We start from the raw sequence: 6,000 nt of genomic DNA on the forward strand, positions 1-6,000 counted from the left end.
GAGTGACTTTATCTGATGTTGGTGTTCTGTAAGATTGTGTATGTCCAACAAGAGAATAATGTGGCCTGGCTATGAGTGCCAGGCCAGCTTGTAACAAAACTGAGGCCTAGCTGTGTCAAGCCAGTTTCTGGCTTTTACTCTGAGAGAAAGGGGAAGAAGCCACTGGAGGATTTTGAACAGAGTAGTGACATGATCTGTCTGAGTTTTAAAAGAATAACCTTGACTGCTGTGTAGGAGCCCTGGTGGTGCTGTGGTTAAAGCACTCAGCTATTAACCGAAAGGTCTGCAGTTTGAACCCACCAGCCGCTATGCGGGAGAAACATGTGGCAGTCTGCTCCCATAAAGATTACAGCCTTGGAAACTATGGGGCAGTTCTGCTCTGTCTTGTAGGGTTGCTATGAGTCAGAATCAACTCAATGGCAGTGGGTTTGGTTTTTTTTTTTTTTTGGTTGCTGTATTGTGAAGAGATTCTGGCATGGGGCAAGAATGGAAGCAGGGAGACAAGTTAGGAGGCAAAAAGATTACAGGGAGAAATTGAAGGATAAAAGGCCTGTTAAGTGTGCCTCAGCCAGATCTAACAAACCTGGGAAACAATAGAACTTCTAGGGGCTCCAAGATCTAACAGATCCAACTAACCCTTTGCTGTCGAGTCGATTCTGACTCATAGCAACCCTAAAGGACAGAGTAGAACTGCCCTGTAGGACTTCCAAGGAGTGGCTGGTCTATTTGAACTGCTGACCTTTTGGTTAATAGCTGAGCTCTTACCCACTGTGCCACCAGGACTCCAACAGATCCTACTAGAAATCCATTAATCGAGGAAAAGATATCAAGTTAGCAGCGAGGCCTGAGCAAGGTTCTTCAATCTTTTGTGAAAGACCCAGGAAAATATACAACTTAGAGGGCTTTCATCCAAACCAACAATTCTGTGCTAGTCTAGTCACTCTGAATGAATTATAGGTATGATAAACACTGTATGCCTCTGTGTGTATATACAGCTATTATTTCCTGTATGGGAGGCACATTGCTAACAGTTTTGTGTGCTTTATCTCAGTTAATCTTCTCAAAACCCTATGACCTAGATTGAATTATTATCTCATTATGGTCTCCCCAAGCACATTTTTATTGATGACGAAGCTGAGGTTTAGTGTTGTACTACTTTTTTGCTTGATTCTGAGATCTTCTTAAATAAGAGTTGTATTAATGACAGTTTTTGACGGGAGAAAAAGACTACAAAATTAAACATGCACGCCAATTATAACACATATGCCTATTTTGAAAGAGTTTAAATGTGAAAAAGTGTACCTTAAAATAGAGGATATATAGTATATTTGGCCCCATTTTACATACGGGGAAACCAAGAATCAGAAAGAAATTGTTGCAGAAGGTGATGTCAAAGACCATTGTGCCTAATCTATGCATTATACTGTCTCATTGTATGTGAAATTGTGACATTGTGACGAACCTTTGTGATTAACAATCTCTGGAAGTTAGGATTCTGTGCCTATTGGTACTTAGTCCCAAGAAGAAGGCTCTGTAGTACAAACAATGGCTTTTTTAATCCTGCATCCTGATTTCTGGCCTGATCACCCTCATCTCCTAAAACTGGCACTCTTAGATCCTGTAATCTAACCAGGCTGAAACATTTGCCCTTCCCCAGGTATATTGTGTTCTTCCTGACCTCTCGCCTTAGGTATACTTGTGTTCTAGGGTAAAACCACCACAGTTATAGCAAAGGAAAAAGAAAGGTTTTATTCCGCATATGTTCAAAGAGGCAAACGTGGGAAGTAGACAAGCATGTCACAAGAGCCATGTCTGCTCGAGTCCAAGGAGTGTTACAGAATTATCAGTGTATATTAACATTACAAATGGGTAAAAGCTAAAAACTGCTAAATCACCCTGATTCTACATTTTGAATTGTCTTTCTTAATAATCGTTGGTACAGGTTTCAGTAAGGACAGTCAGGAGGGTCTTCACTGGTCCAACAAATCTTACTGTTTACTAAATGCTAATAGAAAAAGACATAAGAATGGAAAGTATTTGGGTCTTTTGTGTTGTTTATGATTTGTTTATGTGAAAGTTTCCCTAAAGGATGTTTTCCAAGATTGTCCTAGCTATTGTCTTTATATCTCAGGGCCCAGTTGGATATGTCCTTGTGAGTCAGCTTCCAGCTGGGTCACATTCTTTATGCTCAAGGACAGGGAATAATGGCTCCAGTTTTAATCTCCTACATCACTTATCTACCTCCATCTCTACCCCCTTTCCATTCTCTAAAACTGGAGACCCTGGCAGACAGGGGTCATATCTCATATTCATTCACAGTGCCTAGCATGCTTAGATTTATACATATATTCATTCTACTAATGTTTGTTGTTGTTGTGTGCTGTCAAATTGATTCCAACTCATAGCCACCCTATAGGAGTGTAGAATTGCCCGTAGAGCTTCCAAGGAATGGCTGGTGGATACGAACTGCTGACCTTTTGGTTAGCAGCCGGAGCTCTTAACCACTCTGCTACCAGTACTCCAGATGTAAAGAGTCCTTCAGTAGTTTGCTGAATGAATACAAGTGTAAAGTGACCAAAGCCAGAGGGAGAAGAAGGCGTAGGGTACTAGTTCTCGGCCTTATTTGGGTTTCAGACTTTTCAAAAATCTGTTGAACTCTGTAGATCTGCCCCAGAAAAATGTCTGTTTTCTGTCCAATTTCAATAATGTTCATGGATCCACTGAAGCCCATTCCTGGACACCAGCTTAAGAAACTCAAGTGTAGTTGGTGGGAGCATAAATTGCTGTAACTTTTGGACAAAGTAATCTGACATACTTTTGACCTTATAACCCCAATTTTGGGAATCTATCTTATAGAAAGATAAGCACCCAGGATATATGTACAAAGATATTAATTATGTTAAAAGGAAAAGAAATTATCCCTAAGCTAAGAAATGGGACAGCTGTATACTCTGCTTCTTTGCAGCTTGAGAAAAACAACATCAATGGCTTGTTTAAAATTAGAACGTGTTTCTTGGTACTCTGCATCTCATCTCTTTTTGATAGCCTTTATTGCTTTCATAGTTATTGTTAGGGGATGAAATTTTGTTACTCCAAATAAGACACAGATGTGTCCTTATCATTGACTTCTTAGCTATGTGGAGTATCTTGGTTATCTAATGCGGCTATAACAGAAATACCACAAATGGGTGACTTTAATCAACAGAAATTTATTTTATCACAGTTTAGGAGGTTAGAAGTCCAAATTCAGGGTGCTGGCTCTGGGGGAAGACTTTCTCTCTCTCTTGGCTCTGGAGGAAAGTCCTTGTCTCTTTGAGCTTCTGCTCCTGGCAGATCTTCATGTGGCTTGGCATCTCACTTCCCCCATCTCTGCTTCCTTGCTTGCTTGTTTAATCTCTTTTAAATCTCAAAAGAGATTCACTTAAGACGCATCCTATACTAATTCTGCCTCGTTAACATAACAAAGACAACCCATTCCCCAATGGGATCATAACCAAAGGCATAGAGGTTAGGATTTACAACACATTACTGGGGGACACAATTCAACCCATAACATGGAGTTTTTGTTGTTCATTGACTGACAATCAGCATATTCTGCATCTCAGGCCATACTTCCACAAACATCCTTTGTAACAACCTATGTGACTGTGTTTCAATGACCTGTGAAATGAAACTACAGTCTTTCTTTAACTCTTCTTGTAAGGATTTTATGTATACCCGCCATTTCAAGTTCTGTCTGAATTGGCATACGCTTTTGTCACCTTGCTGATTCTCTAAGTAACAAGTAATCAAAAGGCAATGCTCAAGAGAAATTTGTCTAAAATTAGTTTTTTAATAATCACAGCATTGTTTATGGTGGTAAAAATTGGAAAAAATCCAAGTGCCCATTATTAATTTACTGCTTTTCAGCTCCAAAGCCACCATTCATTGCTTGCTCTGTCATAATGGAGCTGGACCCTGTAAGCATGTCTCATTTACTAGCTGGCAGGGTGTTAAGTTTTGTCATTAGAGGGTACTGAGGGATACTGCTGGAAGAAGGGCCTTCTCTTCCTCATTTCAGTGTGCTTCTATGCTTGGTCCACTGTGTAGCTACCACTGGCATGTGTGGGGGATATCCTGTGGCACTCCTATTGAGATTCAGTGGCGCCCCTGTGGACTGCTTTCCATTGAGTTTCAATGGCACACATGCAGGGAGTTTGCCAGAGTTCCACCAGCACCCCAGAGAGCGGCGTCTCAGTACATTCCACTGGCACACCACCAGAGGTTGGGTTCTTAGCAACAGTTAGTAAACCTCACAGAACCCCCTTTGGAGGCTTCCCAGCAAATTCCACTAGCACTTCAGAGAGTGGTTCCCTAAATGCCAAGCCTGGTCTACAGAGCTCATTGGATTTCTCCACCATCCAGTTGGCCATAGCCAAGACTTCTCCAACAAAGTTTGGATTTCAGACTTGGAGGGGACAGGGTTCTTCCAAATTGGTTCCTTCTTTGGGTGTTCTGCTTCCGTCCTAGGGGGATTGGCCAGTCCCTGTATATGCTATACCTGTAATATTTAGAGCTATCTTTAGCCCTTCCACAGTTAATCTCTACTTCTAGTTAATAATTCTCTTAAATTTTTCCCAGTCAAGTTACTGTGTGGTTTCCATCTCCCGACTGGACCCTGATAGTTACTTTCATTATTAGAGGAAAGGTGAAATAAACCATAGGATATTATGCAGGAATTAAAAAAGAATAAGTTAGGCTTCTGCTTCTGCCTATGAAGGATCAACTGCTACAGGAGTTGCCTTCTTGCCGTAAACAAATAGAAAATTGGACAAACTATATGAAACAGTTGTTTTCATATCTTGGACATGAGGCAGCACACGACTGTGATCTTTGAGAGAAAGGAAGGAAATGAAGTGAACCCTCCAAATGCCCAGGCTAGAGTCAGTTTTCAGACTGTAGCACAGGGTGGGGTTACCCAAACTGAGGTAAGTGGTTTCATTGAGTTGAAAAGAAAGACAGCAGAGTAAAAGGAAGCCAGAGTGCCAGGAATTTGCAAAGCAGAGAATTGAGAAGAGGGAGCTCCACAGAAAAAGAACTCTGGGGGTCTCCATAGGGCCCTCATGAGTCTTTGACTGAGTACTATCTACTCATTCCTGGTATAAAACTCAGTAGGGCCAGGGGAGAAACCACCCAAAATCAGTAGGCCAAGCAATTCTTGCAGCTCAGAAGGGGCCGGGAATTGTGGAAAATTTCATAGATTGGAAAGATCTAATACAATAGGCATCACAGAGAGTGCATAGAAGGATCATAGCTCAATAGTGGGATAAATTAACCCTGAAGTAAGGCTACTCTTGGCCCACCATAACAAAGTTTAAAACAAGCCTCAGAAGAATCAAATTGATCCCAAGTAACTGCATCCCAGAACAAAATCCAACATTCTTGAAAGGAACACAACAAAATCCAGCACTCAGTACTAAAATTACTCATGTTTAGCAGTCAGTCAAGAGTTACCAGGCATTCAAAGAAGCAGGAACATGTGACCCACAACAGAGAAGAATCAATCAATGCAAACAGACCCAGAAATGACGGAGATGATGAATTTGCAGACAAAGCCCTTAAAACATTTGTTATAAATCTTATACTCAAGGATGTAAAGGAAAATATAAACATGATGAGAAAAATCAAAGATATTAAAAAAAGTTGAACTTGTAGAGATGAAAAATACATTAAGACACTAGGTTAGACACTAGGAGAAAAGATTGGTGAACTTGAAGTCATGTTGTTGTTATTGTTGTTAGATGCCGTTTAGTCAGTTCCGACGCATAGCGACCCAATGTACAACGGAATGAAACACTGCCTGATCCTGTGCCATCCTCATAATCGTTGCTGTCTTTGAGTCCATTATTGCAGCCACTGTGTCAGTCCATCTCATTTACAGTCTTCCTGTTTTTTGCTGACCCTCTACTTGACCAAGCATGTTGTCCTTCTCCAGTGACTGGTCCCTCCTGATAGCATATC

Source organism: Trichechus manatus, unplaced genomic scaffold (assembly GCF_000243295.1).
Source record: "Trichechus manatus latirostris isolate Lorelei unplaced genomic scaffold, TriManLat1.0 scaffold00006, whole genome shotgun sequence".
Classification (NCBI taxonomy): domain Eukaryota; kingdom Metazoa; phylum Chordata; class Mammalia; order Sirenia; family Trichechidae; genus Trichechus; species Trichechus manatus.